General features: G+C 43.7%; 1 long non-coding RNA gene across 4 annotated transcripts in view; it reads right to left on the minus strand.

The window, feature by feature from the left end:
• LOC122234991 overlaps nucleotides 1–19,953 on the minus strand; it is a 120,461-nt gene that overhangs the window by 35,414 nt on the left and 65,094 nt on the right. The window contains exons 3-4 of one of the 4 annotated variants that reach the window (XR_006213014.1): nucleotides 19,215–19,298; nucleotides 1,440–1,583 (exon numbers count right to left, since the gene is read on the minus strand). The exons of 1 other annotated variant lie outside the window; for it this stretch is intronic. This is a non-coding gene — a long non-coding RNA (uncharacterized LOC122234991). The remainder of the gene's footprint in view (nucleotides 1–1,439; nucleotides 1,584–19,214; nucleotides 19,299–19,953) is intronic. 2 more of the 4 variants (XR_006213016.1, XR_006213015.1) reach the window with 2 other exon arrangements.

The raw sequence follows: 19,953 nt of genomic DNA on the forward strand, positions 1-19,953 counted from the left end.
GAAATCTATTAAACCATCACAGATGTGGACAAAACAGCTACATGTTCAGCAGATCCCAAGTACCAGTATTAGAGAACACTCACCTTGAATCCCTAAGGAACAGATTCTAATGAACTGTATAGGAATTCCTGACGTACAAAGCAAGAATTTAGTAAAAGTGGGTTTTAGTTCCTCCATTTCACAAATAACAAACCTGAAGGTAAGATTTTAAGTGACATATGAGGTGGCACCGTTAGTGTATATGAATGTAAATAATAATAATAATAATAATAATAATAATAGTAACTAACATTTTTTAGGTAGTTACTATGTGCTGGCTACTGTGCCAGGCATTTTCATGCATTTTCTTTTGCCCTTTTATTTCCTACAACCACTCTTTGAATTAGGTACTGCTATCACCTGCTTTATAAGTGAGGAAGCTTAGACTCTTTAAAGAACCATATAAATATCTCAAAACTCACAGCTGGGATGTAGTGGAAGGAATTTCATAAACCAGGCCATCTGATTCCAATATTCACACTGATCAGACCAACTAACTGCAAATCCCCTGAGCCATTTTACCTCAGTGTATACACACATCCTTGTATGTATCCCCAAAAAGATTTGACTGTAGAAATGCAAATTTAGTAAGTGGCCACCCTGAGATTACAATTCAAGTCATCTGAACCAAGTCTGGTTGTTTCCTCTAAGCCAGTTACTTTATTTTGAACAAATAAAAGGGAGTTTTTACATCATAGGTAGTAAAAATCATGAGCCTTGGGGCTCTTGGGTGGCTCAGTCGGTTAAGCGTCCAACTCCTGATTTCGGCTCAGGTCATGAACTCACTATCATGAGACTGAGCCCCGGGTCCTGCTTGGGATTCTCTCTCTCCCTCTTTCTCTGCCCCTTCCCCCCACTCTCTCAAAATAAATAAGCTTTAAAAAAAAAGTGAGCCTTATTAACTCCAAAGAAATGGTTCAGGCTAACATATCAAGTCACTTCAGGAAGAGTTAAAACCTATTCAGTTTGACACAGTTTATCAAGAAAAGTTAGAAAACTAAGGCACTTCTATTACCTAGGACAGTAACATCCAGGAAGACAGCTATGCCCCACCCTACCCCTTGTCAGAGACATAATACTAAACTGGGGAGCTTATGGGTCCAGCACAGAAAGCAGTTCTCATAGCTCTGAGGAATCAAAAGTCAGAACTGCACAAAGCAAAATGGAGATATGGGCCAATGTAGTTAGCTCAGCCTCTAGATGGGATCTGGTTTCCAAATCACCATGTCAGGAATTATCAAAACCCAAGATCGATGAAAATTATACAACCTTCCACTTGATCCAGTTGTAAGACTTCCCTGAGAAGAAAACAAGAGGCCCTCGAGCTCTAAAGGGACTAAGTATTCTCAAAGCTTATGCCTATGCTTCCACTCCCGTCTTGGACAACTTCGTTCCTTTACCTCTTTGGATTGGTTAACTCAGGGCCACTGTCCATGTCTCCATCTTCTCATACTTCTTTCTGTTCTTGATTTCTTGGTAATTTTGATGGCTGGCTCTGATTTCTCTTTTCTCATATCCAAAAGGACTGCAGAATTCCAAAGGGCCTATGAACCACAGAAAGCCAATAAATACAACAGCTTGAGCAAAAACAATTTCTTTCATCTGTGGCTCTTGAATTTAAGGTTTATGTTAGGCACAGTTTCAGGAAATACATTTATCCTCTGAAAACATCCATGGTTTTTAGAGCAAAATATTGTCATTGACAAAAATATATAAGACCCCCCATTGAAGCCATTTGTTTCCTCAACAATAACCTAGAGAACACATCATGTGCCATGCGCTGGAAAAAGTACCATAGAAATATGAAGATGAACAAGGTATGATCCCTGTCCTCATGAGAAATCCTGCCTTGAGTAGGAAACACTCAAGTGTTTTCAGTGCACAAGTCACTAGAATATGGCCTAGAAAGTGCCAACAGGCAAGGCAGTCATGCTACCACTCTGGTGCTGTGCTGAGTAAACGTATGTAAAATTTAGTGCTATGGGAAGTCGAAGAAGAGCATGCACCATGAGAGACAAGGATGATAATCCCAGTTGCAGTGGGAGTGGGGGTGGCAGGAGGAGATTTCGAGAAGCCATTTTGGGACATAATCTTCCCAAATGCAACCAAGATGAAGAAGCTCATAGTTTCCTAAAAATTATAATTTTTCCTATCTTCACGTCTCTCCTAACTCTGCCACAATCAGTCTGAAAGGCCTTGCTATCTTCTGGAATCTTGGCCTGCCGTTAAGTGAAGAATTCAATGGGACATGCCTAAAGAATCGAGAGGTTTAACAGGAGAGAACATCAGTCATTTAAGAAGGTAAGGTAGAGGTCTTTGTAGAAGTGTTTTGCCTAGAGGCCCAGAATTTGAAACACCACCACTACTTGTAGCCTGCAACTCACAGAACAGGAAGGAAGGGTGCGTGCCAAAACCCAGGCTCCAATAGGCTCTACCCCCTTACCACAGGATGCAGCATTTTAGGATTGGTGTTCACCAAACATCATTCCTTCCAGTATGTGTTTTTCTCAGCTCAAGTCCTGATACTCAAAGATCTCAAAGGCCTGGAGACACCCTTAAATTGGACTGCTGGCTGCAGTCCAACGACATCAGCAAGCCCTGGACAGAAGCCCAAACTATAGCCCAAACTATAACCAAGAAGAAGAAATGTTTGTATGCAAAAGCCATTCCCCTCCCTGTCTCCTCCCTCTTCTAACAAAATCTGGCCTTCAGTATCCAGATATCCAGACAGGAGACCTGAACCATTTGGTTATATTTGTTCCTTTTCCATGTAATTTCAACATCTCCACCTTGGAGATAAGAAGAAATTCTGGAAGCAGCAACAAGTCTTTCAGCAGGGCTTCATCAGCTACAAACAGTCCTCATATACACTTCACTTCCCTTTGGTCCATACAACACTCCTGTTGGGTCCGTTTTATTCATCCCATTTTACAGACGAAGATCTGAAGCTCAGAGAGAATAATGGACTTAGGGTGGTGTGGCATTCAAATCCTCTAACTCCAGACCTCACATCCCTTTTCCGTACCCCAGAGCCTCTCTACCAACATGATTCCAGTCGGGTGGAAAGGCAAATTGAACAGGTCAGGAAGTCAACTCTTCAAAGAGAAATAACTCAAAAAGCTAAGAATTATATACACTCCTTAATATAGTATCAGTAAGAGGAGACAGCAAAAGAGAGGAATATAGAAACCCTTTGGGGACAATAAGCTTCAAAGAGTTTCAAAGACTATATAATGGATTCTCACTTATTTCTCCCCTCTCTCTCCTTCTATTCCAAGACCTCAGTTTCTCCTCAAAAATATTCACAAAGGAAGCACTCGGCTGAGGAGACCACTGCAAGCTGGCTGTGTGATTCCATGCTCTCTCAAGGTGGTAATCATCATTTTTTGTATGAAAAGTTAGCCTTCTGGAGGCCTCACGGTAAGAGCCACCATGAATCAAGGGTCTGCTGCAGGCCAGGCGCTGGTAGAGAGGTTCACACATTGGCTCACGTGTCCACCTGATGGCTTTGTGCCCACCTGTCAGCAGCCTTTCACGCTGCCTGTGAAGTGGCTGAGCTTCGGAGGATGGCAGTTCAGCATGCAAGACAGCGAGGCCTGCAGGCTACGGTGCTCCCTGGACCGTGCCCACCGGGTCACCTCACCAGCTGTAGACACCCTCCCGTCTGCAACTTCTCCAAGAGAGGATCTTAAACCAATGGGCAACGCATCGGCCCAGAAACCCAGATATCCAGTCTCGTCGTGAGAAAAACAACAGACAAACCCAAATTGAGGGTCATTCTATAAAATGCTTCACCAGGACTCTTCGAAACTGACAAGGTCATGGAAAATAAGAAAAGACTGAAGAACTGTCACAGACCAAAAGAGGGAAAAAAATCGTGACTAAATATAATGTCACATCCTTGATAAGATCTCAAAAGAAGAAAAAAGACTTTGGTGGAAAAGCTGGTAAAACCTGAATAAAATCATTGAATTTTAATAACCATAATGTAATCCTCTAGCTTTGACAAATATGCCATGGTAATAGACATTAATAGGGAAAACTGGGGGAAGGGTATGAAAGCTCTCTGGACCATCTTTGCTACTTTCCTGTAAATCTGGAAGTATTCCAGAATTAAAGTTTATTTAAACAAACAGTTTTAAAAATCAATGCAAAAACCTACTCAACATCTACTCAACACCAGGCACTGTGTAAGGCACGAGAGTCACAACAGTGAACAGGAGAAGCTCTGCCCCTGCTGCCCAGGGTCAGAATCTCATGGAAAACAAGCACAACCCTAGCAACCTCAAGCACCCTGGCCTTCTAGGTCAGACTTTCCTTTAACACGGAAGTAAAATTGTTCAATTCCCACCCTTCGCTGGCTTCAAGAAATTCAGTCCCCTCACAAATATTTCTGAAAACTTTGGGAAGAGGATGAGGACACGGTGGTGGTCACCTTTCATCCATTTTGCTCCAAATTCCAGCTCAGGCTACTCTTTGATCATCTCTGGTCTCTTTGGTACCTGCTCCTTCTGGCTGCTGCCCCCCTCTCTGTACTGTTCTGCATGGACACAGCAGAACCCATCCGCTTCCTTTCCCACAGTATTATTAACTCAAGTGCTAATTACCAATATATACAACTGTCTTTGCTGATAAAGAAGTGAATGACAGCACAGATCTGGAAACTCTACTATGGGCTGCAAACATCACTGTGATTAGACTACCCAACAAGGGGGGTGCCTTTCTTTCTTTCTCTCTCTCTCTCAGGTTGGGTTATTTCCCTCTAGGGCCTAGCATACCACTTGCTGCTAGATCCTTTCTCCCTGCACCAAGCCCCTTCCCTATCTAGCAAATCACCTCTCTGCCCAGCTGCCTCTGCCTACCAGGAGGAGAAGAAATGAAAATCCCTATGGTTGATTACACAAAAGGATTTTAACACTTTCTTTGTTACAACCATTGGTAACTAGACTCCCTCTGGGGCTTGTCATGGAAAGCATGACAGCTTAATGTTGTTTTCCTAAATAATGGAATAGTTCTCTCTCCAGAGAATTTTTCTCTGCCCCAATGTTAAAATCTAGGCAAGCATATAATGGTCTTTTGGTTGGTTGATTTTTGTCTTCCAAATGAGCACTTGTTCTCCATTGTTAACATTACTATCTCAGAGGTCATTAAAAGTTGCTACTCATTCATGGAATTTTATACAGTGCATTCATAAACACTACTTCAAATATTCCTCATATAACCCATGTGAAGCACATTTGTTCTTATCCTCATTTTACAGAAAAAAAAAACCCACTAGCGTAAGTGATTTTTCTGAACTAATGCACCTGATGAGAGGAAAATCCCGGATTGACTCTGGGATTTTGGATTCTAAGGCTAATGTTTGTTGTACTGCATGCTTGCCGTTAGTCACATAGAAACTTGGAAATCCCAGAGTTGGAAGCCATAGTAGAGGCAAGCTATCCCTTTCAGCTGCTCAATACACGACACGTCCCCACAGTGTCCAGTTCATACCACTTCCTGAGCTTCTCCATAAACAACGCCATCAGAGGATGCGCTCCATGACTGAGCGCTCTCATTATTAACAATAATAATCAATATTTGGATGGTTCCTTACATCCAGGCTACAATGTGTACTGACCTCTCAGGAAATCCTCACAATCTCCTTCTACCTGGGTATTATTCAATAAACAACAACAAATATTTGCTAGCCCCTCTTGGGGCAGGCTTTGAAGCCACTAAGGTGGCTGAGTCTCACCGCCTCCAGCTACATGTTTGAAAAAGGCTTTGAAGGATAAATAAGAGTTCACCACACAAAGAAGAACTTTTAAGAAGAAAGATGGAGGGGCGCCTGGGTGGCTCAGTCAGTTAGGCGGCCGACTTCAGCTCAGGTCACGATCTCACGGTCCGTGAGTTCAAGCCCCGCGTCGGGCTCTGTGCTGACGGCTCAGAGCCTGGAGCCTGCTTCAGATTCTGTGTCTCCCTCTCTCTCTGACCCTCCCCCGTTCATGCTCTATCTCTCTCTGTCTCAAAAATAAATAAATGTTAAAAAAAAAATTAGAAAAAAAAAAGAAGAAAGATGGAGTACAAATGCCTAGCCTAATCCAAGTAACACAACATAATCCTCGGCACTGTAATCTGTTGCTTTATACACATTATTTCGTGGAGCCCCTATAATAGCCCTCTTATTTAAGTATTATTAATGCTGTTTCATAGATGTGAAACTCGAGGAACTTGGAATTTACCCAAAATCAGAGAGCTAAGGAATGGCTGGGCCAAGATTTAAGCCCAAGTCTGTATGACTTTAGACCCCCATCTTTCAGCTTTATGCAGAAGGCTTCTCATGCTTGAATTCTGCCAGGCATGAGAAACTCAGGGCGGATAAGATCCCGCCCTTAACCTCAAAGACTTACACTCCAGGCATCCTGAGAACTTTCCTCTAACGTGTACCAAGAGATGTTTTACTCCCTGCACAGAAACACAAGAAAAGACCAGAACCACTAATTCTGGCTTTTCCATTATCCATGTTCAAAAGATTTATCCCTGTGTTCGTCAGTGGCATCACCACATACGCAATTAGATTCACTGAGAAGTCAAGAGGGAAGACAGGAACAGGGATTCCTGTAATTCAGAGCTGCCAAAGAGGATGCTGTAAACATAACCCACAGGAATATTTAGCTTAAACTTGCGAGGGGGATCTCTAGGAGATCACTTGAGGCTTAAGGCTTCCTCTTTCACACAGCACTTTCTTGGCCACGAGAAATCATGTTCGGGTAACAAGAACGCTGAGGCTCAAAATGTTGAGAATTGGAACCAATGAGGAAATCCAGGAGAGGGCCTTACATCTCCAGGATGATTTTTAAAACGGTACCAGGAAGTTTAACAGACATCATTACTGTACATGATGTTTGTGCAGAGTCCTGGACATGCAAGAAGGCAGGAAGCAAATACGAGAACTACCATGGGGCTTGCTAGGGCACGTGCAAGAGAAGAAGCTCCTATTGCTGTTTCAAAGAATAACATCTTCTGTTTGGTATGCATGTGCTAATTCATGAAACTATTGTAAATATGAAGTAATGCATGGATGGAATAATCTTCAGTATTATCTCATTTGAACATGTGAATGCCAAAGCCAAAGTATTTCAGTTGTCCCCATTTTCAAGATGAAAGAACTGAGGCAGGGATCTATAGCTACTAAGTCTTGAAACTGGCTCATTTCCCTCATAATGGTTCCTTTCCTGAGACTTCCTTTCTCTGTGTCTTTCCTAACACTGGGCACTGTTGGACTCTTTGATAACGCTTTCTTTTGCTCAAATACAGGAGTTTAATGGGTTCAAATTGGCAATCAAACTCACAAGATGCAAAGGCTATTAATCTAGTGCTATTTTTACTTAGCTTCATGGAACAATACTGCACAGAATCTTCGGCTCAGTGAGAAGCCAAGCAGCCATATGCACGTCCACAGCTGTTTTCCACCCTCATCCACACAGATGAAAGCTAAAGAGGGTGAGGGCCACCTTGACCAAAGAAACTACAGCCTACATTTCCCACCATTTCTTTCTTTAGTGTTCTAGTCACAGAGGCCCAAGGCCTGTATGCTACCTCACCACTCCCCCAGACCAGGGGCTGTCCACTGAACTGCAAAGAGATGTGGCATTCCACATGTACCTTAAATCAGTAGTTTCCAAGGACTCAGAGCTGTAAGAAAGTGAAGACTAGGTCATTCTCCGAGACAGGCCTCTGGATAAGCCCACACCTGATGTCAACACTTTACTAAGAATCTTATTGACATAGAATCTCTTTTTTTTAATTTAAAAAATTTTAATGTTTACTTATTTATTTTGAGAGAGAGAGAGAGAGTGGCAGCAGGAGAGGGGCAGAGAGAGGGAAAGAGAGAGAATCCCAAGCAGGCTCTGTGCTGTAAGTGCAGAGCCTGACACGGGGCTCCATCTCATGACTATGAGATCATGACCTGAGCTGAAATCAGATTCTTAACCAACTGAGCCACCCAGGCACCCCTAGAATCTCTTTTTTGTATTTGAGTTCTCAATCAAGTGAGAAATAGGACCAAAGAGACTGCAGATGGGGAACTAAAGTAGCATCATTACCAACAGCATAATATTGGAAAGAATGGCTCAGATCTGCAGGCAAATGAACTCAAAGCCCTGAATCTTAGAATTAGAAAGACTTAGCCAGCAATAGCTGCTGAGACAGGACATGCCATGGTAGGGCAAGTGTCCATGCTGCAGAGGCAGAACAGCCCGGGTGCTCACTAGGGCAGGCCTACACACAAGATGAGGAGGAAGAAGTCGGCATCCTGCAAGACTTCCTTTGTATCTACACAGGCAGGTGGTCAGCAGCTCAGAAGAACACACAATAATGATGAATGAGTGAGCAACGCATCTCTCTACTTAAAACGATAAAAAGTAGGAAGGGCTAAAGTAATTAAACTATTTCTCGTGCATATACTCATTGACCCCACAGATCTTGATTGAGCACCCACTGTTTTCCAGACCCTGGTCTAGGTGCTGTGACTACAACAACAAGCAGGGTGGACAATGTTCTTGACTTTGTCAAACTTGTACTCTCACTGGGGCAGCAGACAATAAACAAATACACAATTAGAAGACCAACATGCTGACATGCAGCAACCAGTTCCATGTCAGGGATGGGAAGAGACAGACGGAGCGTTCAGAGAAGACCTCACTGGGAAGGTGATGGGGTCCAGCATTCACACACACACACACACACACACACACACACACACCTAGAAGAAGAGCCTTCCAGGCAAAAGGAAGAGGGTAGGGGTTGAGACAGGAGTCTTGGGGAATGGCTAGGAGGCCAATGTGCCTGGAGCTCAGTGAACAAGGGGGAAAAAAGTCAGAGGTGGCTAGAGGCCAGGCCAAGTAAGAATAGACGATGGTTGAGGCTTTTCTCTGCTCTCTGCATGCTGCAGGAAAAGAGAGACAAGGGGACTGAACAAACAAGCATCAATAATCAGAATACAGACAACCTGGACACTCAGCATTTTAGTGGCAATTTTGAAGAAAATTGGTACATATATATTTTTTTAATGTCATTTCAATGGAATTGAAAACGTGGAATTCTTGAGGTTTGGGTATATGATGTAATTCAGAACTGAAGAGACAAACGAGGTTTCCCTGCAGTCAAGGAGGAATCTGATACTATGGGTTATTAAAAGCCATCCCTTAAGTCTAAACTAAATTCTTCCTGCTGTCACTTAGAGCCATTTCTTCATATTATGTCCTGACAGCAGGTAATAAACCAGTGGATTATTTGCAAAATACCTTCTGAAGAACTGCATTTCCAAGAGAAATTCTGCCAGGTCACATATAACAAAAGAACAGAGCAGTCCATTCCCCATATACACCCCCAGATGCTCCCAAAGATACACATATATAAATACATCCATGCACAGGCACACACACATGTGCAATTGTGCACACACATAAAACAGCGCCAACAATGACAGCAATGAATGCCAGGCTGTCTGGCTGGGTGCTCAGTTCCTCTTACCTAGCATGTTTTTAGCACCTTGCATAACAATCCATAAAATAGAAGCTCTCTCCTCTAAGAACCTTCACCTCCTCCCACACCCCCACCCCACACTGCTTCTCTGGTAGTGCCACCTCTGTTCCAGGTCAACAACTCAATTGCTCAAGGGCTCCTGACCACAAATCCTAAGAGGGAACAAATATCCACATACACATTCTACCCATGAACTAAACACAGGACGTTATTCAGTTCACCTGATGTAGGTTTAAAGCATTCCAGAGTCGTTCCCAGGTCACCTCCAATTTTCACTGGTCCACCAATAATTAAAAATTCTCTTCTAAATCCAACACTTGGAGGCATTTTCTTTTCTTACTAATTTTATCCCTTTTAACAACTATGTGTGCTGGTTAATCTTCACTTATGACTCCAGGTTCATTCCCCACCTCTCCTACCCTACTGGCCCGAAGAGACTGACACTCTTGGGGGGCCCTATCACTCAGTTCACCCATCCTTTGGCTTTCCAGTGAGTTTGGCTAAAAGGGGCACCAGAAGGAGGAGACAGCAATCAGCGCATTTCTCCCCTATCCCCTGTCCTGCCGTAACTCTGGAGCTGCAGCCAAACATTCCCTCCTCCATGTTCCCATTAGCTTTGCCAACACTATTTCCCCCCTTTTTTCCTTCAACCCTAGAGGTGGTAACAGCTTCCCATTGGTGCTAGCCCCTGGGTACAACATCCTCTGCTGATTTCCTCAACCCTCATCACACTGCAGCAGGTTGTTGTTTTATTAAAATGTGTTCAGGCTAACTATCCAAATAGGATTCTGTTTTCTTCCAGAATCCTAGGAATATACCAGACCTAATCTATTTTCAGTTCCTTCAGTCCCTGGATACTTGTTCACTTTTCCCACTACACAGAGTGTGATTCTATTTGCCTCGCCTCTAAGTCAATGTTCTTGACCATATTATTCTTTCCCTTGGCTTGATATTCAGCTTCATCCTGAGCTTCTCAGAAATTATTCATTCACTTCCTCAAATAATATTTACTGAACATATAAGGACGTCAAATAATATAAATGCAATCATGAATAAGACACGGTCCCTGCTTTCAATTAGTTTGCTGTCCAGAGAATAAAAAAACAGGAATAAACTAGAAAAATATTAATAATAATAAGGAAGACAAGAATAAAAGGAAGAACATAAGACTCAATAAGAGGGACAGCTAATTTAATCTTGGAGAGCCAAGAGAATGGATGCCCAATGTGAGATCTCAAGAATAAGAAAAGTTGGGGCGCCTGGGTGGCTCAGTCAGTTGAGTGTCCAACTTTGGCTCAGGTCATGATCTCGTGGTCCATGAGTTCAAGCCCCAAGTCAGGCTCTGTGCTGACAGCTCAGAGCCTGGAGCCTGCTTCAGATTCTGTGTCTCCCTCTCTCTCTGCCCCTACCCCCACTAATGCTCTGTCTCTGTCCCTGTCTCTGTCTCTCTCTCTGTCAAAAATAAAAAAAACATTAAAAAAAATTTTTTAGGGGCGCCTGGGTGGCTCAGTCGGTTAAGCATCTGACTTTGGCTCAGGTCATGATCTCACATTCCATGAGTTCAAGCCCCGCGTCGGGCTCTGTGCTGACAGCTCAGAGCCTGGAGCTTGCTTTATATTCTGTGCCTCCCTCTCTCTCTGACCCTCCCCCATTCATGCTCTGTCTTTCTCTGTCTCAAAAATAAATAAACATTTAAAAAAATTAAAAATAAATAAATAAAAATTTTTAAATAAAGAATAAGAAAAGTAAAGAGTAAGACTGAGAAGAACATAAGCAAATGCTCAGGATGTGGTAAGAGAGGGTATTGAGTAGGGCTGGAATAGAGAGCAAGAAGAGATAAGACTGGGAGAAAAGATAAGGCATCTCACAAAAGGCCTTGCAAGCCTTTCATAAGAGTTTGGGCTTTATCCAAAGGTCGATGTGCAATCACTGAAGGGTGTTAAGCCAAGAAATACCATAACTCGATATGTGTTTAGGGAATTCCCAGACAGCTGTGAAGCAGAGAACGGATGGAAGGGAGTAAAACTGGGCATAAAACGGGGCTGACCTGGCACACACAGTTTCAGTGAAGACTGGAAGAGGTGGGCATAATTATAAAAATGTTTAGATGTTGGGATTAATAAAACTTGGTGATTATTGGGATGGAGAAGATGAGGGAGACGGAGAAATGGACAGACACATGCAAATCTAAGGCTTATGTAAGAGTATGCTGGTACCGCTCACAAAGGTAGGATACGTAGGAGGAGGGCAAGGGCAAATATTTTTTAATAGCTCAACTGACTTCGAGGTCCTGGCTGGCCTTCCTGTGGGGGTGTATCTGTAAGCAGCTACATGCACAGGTCCAGGGCTGAGCAGGGACATGTGGGCTAAGTCACGCATATTGGTTGGCCTGTTACTCAGAGCCCTCACTCTCTCGTTTCCTCCTCTCTTTGCTCTGAATGAATTTTCAGTAGTTACCCCTGGTTCTTCTCTCACCTTGAGCTTAATCAGGGTCCTCAATACTTTCTAGACACATGGTTTTCTTTTAAAATGCTCACATCCTTTTCCAGAATGCCTACAACTATAATTTATTTAAAATACAATTTGGGACATAACCAACTTACTTCAGGGACTCCTTCTCTCCTCACCCACCCCCAACCTTTACTTTCAGGCTGGCAAGGGACTCCTATCTTCCAAGCCCAAAGGAGCAACCATTTCCCCCCTCACACATGTAATTCAAGGTCCATCCCTGACTTTAGCCAAGGTGATGACCCCGGGTCTCCTTTAATGTTTAAGTAGGAGGTATTTTCAATAACCAAGGCCATGAGTAAAAGATAAACATTCCCACCCGGAGGCACTATCAATCATTCATTCAGAAAGGCAAGGGCTCCTGCTCAGAGAGTAAAACATTATGAAAAGCAGAAGCATCTTAGGCTAAGAGCAGGTGTACCTAAGCTTCCAAAAAAATACCCTCTCCCCCTTTCCCATTGAGCTCAGCCCCCAGAGGCCCAGGATAAATCTAAATCAACCTTCCTCCAGCCAAAGCCAAATCTCTGCCAAGAGGTAACAAACATATTCACCGGCCAAAGCTAAATCTTCAGCTCTGCTTTTCTCATCAAGTACAAACTGCACCTGGGGCTGAGCCCTTGATCTCTCCCCAGTGAAGGAATGAGCAAAGGAACACACAGGTCCTTGGAAGCTGGACATCGGTGTTCTCCCACCCTTGTGGGCCAATACCTCTTATTTGCTTCACTTCAATTCACCACGCATTTATTGAGCACCTTGTGTGTTCCAGGTTCTGCGAATAGCCTTTCACACACACGCTCACAAAAACATATGTATAAGTTGCCATCTCTCCACTTGAAGAGATTACTATTTGAAGAGGGTTAAAGGTGTATAGTAAGTAATTGCAACATATGATGATAAATAGTAACTGTTTAGCGGGGCGCCTGGGTTTCTTAGTCGGTTAGGTGTCAGACTTTGGCTCAGGTCATGATCTCAAGGCTTGTGAGTTCAAACCCTGCTTCGGCGTCGGGCTCTGTGCTGACAGCTCAGAGCCTGGAGCCTGCTTCTGATTCTGTGTCTCCCTCTCTCTCTGCCCCTCCCCTGCTCATGTTGTTTCTCTCTCTCTCTCTCTCTCTCTCTCTCTCTCTGTCTCTCTAAAAAATAAAAAAAAAAAAAACATTAAAAAAATTAAAAATTAATTTAAAAAAAATAGTAACTGTTAAATGTCGGGAATAAATTCTCCCTGGGTTGACAGAAGGTAAGGTAGAGAGAGCTGGGGAAAAGTAAAAGGAAGGATGAAATTAATCAGATGGCAAAGGAAACAATATTAACGCACTGCGCCTGGAGCAGAGGACAGAAGGGGCTTCATCTGCCATGAGGAGGAATGTGGTCTTCAGTCTATAAGCATCAAGAGCCCTTAACACAGGCATTCTCAGGCAGTCCTCAGACTTACAGAGCAGAGCCACGCAGTGCGATCCACAGACCACAGCCACAGAGATGTGGCCAGGCCAGTCCACCAAGATGAGAACTGAGAATGAGCCTTTTCAAACTCGACACTGATATGCAAGCATGTGATGAGAGGAGTCGTATCAGGGTACTGACCAGCTCAGATGTGGTCATACTTGTGGGAGAGTCTTAACTGGTGTGAGCTGGGAATAAGGATCGATTTGTGACAGATTGAAATTTTGAAAAATAAGTAAAATCTTGTCCTTTGCCACAGATAATTCAAGGATCACTGTCCCTAGAGGGGGTTGTTGGTTGGACTTTAAAGTGTCTTTGGCATTACATGTAAAACTGTGTGCAGTTTGAGAGGTTCTTCCTCTCTTTCTTTTTGCTTTTTTTGTTTGTTTGTTTGCTTGTTTTTCAGGAGAAGGCTCATAGCTTTTACCAGATTCTCACATGGATTTTCAACATTGAGAAGGGGACTCGGGTTTGTTCTGTGTGTTCGGAAGACCCCTCCTGGCCACCGAGAGTCCGGACTGGCCTGCCCCCACAGGTGGGAGTCCCTCGGCCCCTGCTCGGTAGACGGCACCACTACTGCCATCGCCAGTCACCCAACCTCTCGATTTATAAATTAAGAATCAAATATAACGATAATAACACATCTACAGTGTTTTATACATTTTTCATGCCTTTTTATCCCTTTGTTTTTCTGTCTGCCAAGATCTTCCTTCCCTCCTACCGTCCTGGCTGCCTAGCAAATCCTTACTCATCCTGAAAGACCCATTTCTGGTATGGCCACCTCTGAGGAATTTCATAACACGTCTCTTTGCTGTGCTCACTAAAGTCCAAGTACATACCTTTATCGTAACCATCACCGTATCTTCTTGTAATTATTTTCCTTTATGCCTACAGCCCCCACTAGAAGACTTTTGAGGGCAAGATTTGGGACGCACTCATCTTGTATCTCCAAAGGCTGGTATACATATTTTCTTGATCCCAAGAAGGTGGATCCGATTGACTAGCCCGGGTCATAGTACTTTGTGTCCTATGATGGACAAGAGTCCTAGGAGGGTCAGAGCACCAGGGGGCACGACCTGCATCAGCTGCCCTAGCTGTGGGGCATGATCAATCCTGTGGCTGTGGGGGATGGGAGGAGACACAACGACTAAGAATGGCCTGGAGGGGCGCCTGGGTGGCTCAGTCAGTTGAGCGTCCGACTTCAGCTCAGGTCACGATCTCACGGTCCGTGAGTTCGAGCCCCGCGTCGGGCTCTGGGCTGATGGCTCAGAGCCTGGAGCCTGCTTCCAATTCTGTGTCTCCCTCTCTCTCTGCCCCTCCCCCGTTCATGCTCTGTCTCTCTCTGTCTCAAAAATAAAATAAACATAAAAAAAAAAAAAAAAAGAATGGCCTGGACACGAGGCAAGCTCCCTACAGCAAAAGCAAACTGCTGTCATCAGAGGACAGAGAGAATCCTGAGCATGAAAAACAGCATCTCCCTACTGAACCTGTTCTACTCATTTATAAAATGAGATAATTAATTTTAAAGAATTAATCACCCTATAAATTTTTGTAGGAATCTAAGTACTGTGCCACCTTTCATACTTCCTTTGAAAAGAAACCAAATATGTTTGAGTGTGGAGAGAACAAAGGGGGTGTGGGGCGAAGACTGACGACACTGCTGAGACACATTTCATCCATGGGTAGAAGGCTGCAGTGTTTTATTGCACATCAAGAAAATCGGTAAAAATCTGGATTGGGCTTCTATCTAACCAACCGTAAAACTGTATACAGCCTTGCATCACTTATAGTTATTTCTGAGGCATTGTTTACAATTGTCTGTATCGGCTGGCCAGTTTCTTTGGTACTATTGATTCCAAGGTTGTATCATTTACCACTCATAATCAGGGTTTCTCTGTGATGCATAACAAGGGCTGTAGCAGATAAAAGGAAAATCCAGTGAATGTTGAAAGCTTGAGAAGAAGGCAAGAGTCCACATTTGATGTTTTGGCTCCCTTTCCATGGACCACGTGCTTGTCACACTCTTAGATGTGTCCTGTGAGGGCTGGGACTCACTGTAGAAGCAGTAGGAAGAATATCATAAAATAAACGTATCTCTCCTCTCCTTCTGGGCACCAGGGTCTGAAAACAATGAACAAATGTCACCTGTTTCTAACCTATTTCTAACTTCCTGAGAATAAGGACCTTTTCTCTCTTACTTCCTCTTACATCCTCGGTTTCTTATCTGGTCCTTGAAACATAGAAGGCATATCTTTTTTTTTTTTTTAATTTTTTTTTTAAGTTTATTTTTATTTTTGAGACAGAGAGAGACAGAGCATGAATGGGGGAGGGGCAGAGAGAGCGGGAGACACAGAATCGGAAGCAGGCTCCAGGCTCTGAGCCATCAGCCCAGAGCCCGATGCGGGGCTCAAACTCACGGACCGTGAGATCGTGACCTGAGCCGAATTCGGACGCTTAACCGACTGAGCCACCCAGGCGCCCCAGAAGGCACATCTTAAATATGTGAATGAATGAATGAATGAATGAATGAACAATTTCTAAGAGTTCTATCCTCTTTTGTAAAATAATCAGGCAAGAATTAAAATCATACTATGAAATTAATCAAATGTGGTTCACCGGGAATAGCTATAATATATAAATACACATAGCTTACCACATGTACCGGTGATTCGGCTACAGCTATAGAATGACTGGAGCACTACCTAAGGTGCTAGAGAAGACTTACCTAGGAATAATGAAGGTGACATCTAGTTTGGCTATGCATGTCTCATGTCCTGTAATCCACTGCCTTATTGGCTAACAGTTTGGATGCCATGGGCCAAGTAGAACTTACCACCCACCAGCTGGGATCAGAGCTGATTGCCATGTGCATTGACAAGATTTCTCAGATTGTAATCTTGTGGCTATTCAAAGTTTAGTCTTTTTTTCTTTTTATTTTGTTACCATTTTTTTTTTTAAAGAAATAACATGCTCTTGAGAGAAATTTTATAGCCAATGGGAAGTACAGAAAAGCAGGGAAAGTATCACTTGTTATTTCTATTATCCATTCAACAAATAATTCTGAGCATTGTTCTAAGTGTCAGGGATATAAGTGTCAGGGATATATAAGATAAATAAAATCTCTGTCCATGGGGAGCTTATATTCTAGGGGGTGAAGAGGGGCAATAAACTGGTAAACAAATACAGATGTAATTATCAGGGTGGGGCTAAGGACTAGGAAGATAAATACTGAGAACTAAGGGCTTGGACAAAATTCATAAAGGGCCCTTGGAGAAGGCCCTTCTCCTCAAGGACATGTAAGTGGAAAACTGAAGGAAGGCCCAGGGAAAGCATTCCAGCTGGCAGGAACAGCAAGCACAAAGGTCCAGAGGCAGGAGCATTCCTGGCATGCTTTTTTTGAACCATGGAGGAGGCCTGAGTGGTTGGATGTTAGGGGCAGGGTACTGGAGATGACTGAGGAGAAGTTGAGGGCCCATGGCCACTGGAAAGATTTGGGGTTTTACTGTGAGAGAGACAGAAAGCTACAGGAGGATTTTGAGCCATTTTATCTTCAAAATAGTCACTTTGGAAGCTGTAAAAATAAGATCTTACAGGAGACAAGGTCTTCCAATTTGAAAGCTATTAAAATAGTCCAAGTGGGAAGAAATGGTGGCTTGAGCAAGGGGGCAGCAGTGAAAGATTGAACTAGCTAATGTACGTAAAGCATTTGGCACAGTGTCTAGGACAAAGAAAACCCACAATATCCAGCAGCTGCTATTATTACTATTGTTTCTAGAGCTCCTCTTGCCAAGACCTGCAGATGAAAATCCCACAGATGAACTATTGGTTCCGTGGGGCCTGAATGAGCCTGCCATTTGCTCTATCTTATGTGTTCTGTTTGGTTTTGTTAATTTTTTAAATGTTTATTTGTTTTTGAAGGAGAGAGAGACAGAGCATGAATGGGGGAGGGGCAGAGAGAGAGGGAGACACAGCATCTGAAGCAGGCTCCAGGCTCTGAGCTGTCAGCACAGAGCCCGACGTGGGCCTCGAACCCACGAGCTGTGAGGTCATGACCTGACCCGAAGTCGGACACTTAACCAACTGAACCAGGCGCCCCTGTTTTGTTTTTTTTTATGATTTTGGTTGATTAGAAACCTTTGCCTGATAACAACCTGTTATTTATCACATTGTTGGAATGAATGCCATTGTAGTGTTTCTAACCAGAATTAAGAGTGTGATCCCTAGGAAGCTGCAGTTTTTTTCTTCTGGGCTGAGTGTCTGTGTGTGTGAGTGCAGGGGTGTGCACATCCAGCCCAGGACTGTGCCACAAACACCCAATAATCAGCAGAAGCTGCAGCCAGCTTCTATTTGCCGGAGCGGCCAGCATCACTGATTTCTCAGTTCCCGTTCTCATCTGTGAAATTCCATGGACTCTGTTTCGTCCACTCACCTCAGTTATCCCTTTGCCAGACACATTAACTCAGACTCACATAGCAGGAGAAACTGTCCAATCCCCTTTCCCACTTCTTGCTTTTTAGCTGTCCCACTAAGCCAGGAATGTTGCTCTATCCATCTGGTGCATAATTCCCACTCACTTTGATGTCTTCCAAATGTTATCTCATAAATGTTGAGAACCCATCTGGGCTCAGGGAAACCTCTCTGGGAAGATGCTGCTTAAGCCAATGCGGAGTAGAGAAGACTAATGACTTGCAGAGGCACTTCTCAAAGCTATGGGCTCTGGCTTTGGGGTCTGCTAGAGAACCATGCTCATTTAGACGTTTATTTATTCTTGAGAGATTGAGAGAGAGAGAGAAAGAGAGAGAGAGAGAGAGAGAGAAAGAGAGAGAGAAAGAGAGAGAGAGAGAGAGAGAGAGCATGAGCAGGGGAGAGGCAGAGAGAGAGAGAGGGAGACACAGAATCCAAAAGCAGGCTCCAGGCTCTGAGCTGTCAGCACAGAGCCCAACACAGGCTCGAACTAATGAACTGCGAGATCATGACCTGAGCCGAAGCCAGACGCCTAACTCACTGAGCCACCCAGGCACCCGAATCATGCTCCTTTTGATCCCCCAATCTTTTACGAGTGAATTCTTTTCCCTTCTGAAGCTGTCTAAAGGTAGTCACACCCCTGTGACCTTGTTTGTGGCCTTGTTTTGCAGCGATGTTTGCATGGACCCTCAGAGACACACAATAAAATGGGAATGATCTGGGAATGAATCTACTTACAGCTACCTCTGAGCCCGGCTCCCAGTGCCCCCCAGGAGAGCAGAGAGGAGAATGACATTATCAGAGGATGAAACGGAATCGATGGATAGAATCGTGGCATTCCAGCTGGGGAATGTGAAACCCAACGGGATGTGAGTCAAAATAAGTGAAATGGAGTCCTGGTTTCATTCTGCTGTCTATTAGCTGTGTGATCTGTATTAATTGACCTAACCCGCTTGAATCTGTTTTTCTCAGAGCTCCTCATATGTATGCAGTGCACCGGTGTGGGATCTCACAGACAGTAGGTGAGGCGCTATTTGGTGGGCCAGTGCAATGGTCTGTCAGCACTGGCTACGTGCTTGCACCTGCCTCTCCCCGAAGGGAGCTCTTGCTTAATCATCCACTTGGTTCTCAACAGTGACAACATTAAATTTGTCATCAAAAACCTTCCCATAAAGAAAACTTCAGATTCTACTTCTGAATTCTGTCAAATATTTAAGACAGAAAAATGCCAATCTTACCCACAAACTCTTCCAGGAAATACAAGAAGGGGGAATGCTTCTCCAACTCATTTAATGAGGTCAGTATAACCCTGCTACTAAAACCTGAAAAAAAAAATTATAAGAAACCACATTACCACCAAGAAATCTCACGAACTGGCCATAAATACATGGGTACGGTTATTCATCTCCACTGTGCAGGTGAGCAAAGCAAGGCTTAAAGAAGTTAGGAGTTTGCCCAAAGGCACAGAGCTAAAAAGTGGGAGATGTGGAATATAAACCAAGATCTCTCAGACTCCAGAATTTCTACTCTCAACCAACATGTTACAGGTTAATATGATGTAAATATGTTAATATAATGCGTACTGAACAGGCCTGAAAGAAAAAAAGAAAAAAAGAAAGAAAGAGACAGAGAGGAAGGAAGGAAGGAAGGAAGGAAGGAAGGAAGGAAGGAAGGAAGAAGGAAGGAAGAAGGAAGAAGGAAAGAAGAAAAACAGGAAAGAATTGAATGGCTACAGATAAATTTGGCCTCTGGGAGGTGAATGAGGGAGGCGTCTTGGGCCCTGGACGTGGCAGCCTCCTCCACTTGAGCATCGCATCTAACGGCTCCTCCCTTGTCCCCAGTCTTGCCCTTCCTTGTTCCTTTAAGCTCCTCTGCCTGGCCAGGACATGCCCGCCACCAAGAGACAGACTCTGGGCTTTCAGAACTGCAGAAACAGCTCAGTTAAAACCGCCAAAGTCACCACTGTTTAAGAGTTTC

This window comes from Panthera tigris, chromosome F2 (assembly GCF_018350195.1).
Source record: "Panthera tigris isolate Pti1 chromosome F2, P.tigris_Pti1_mat1.1, whole genome shotgun sequence".
NCBI classification, from domain to species: Eukaryota; Metazoa; Chordata; class Mammalia; order Carnivora; family Felidae; genus Panthera; species Panthera tigris.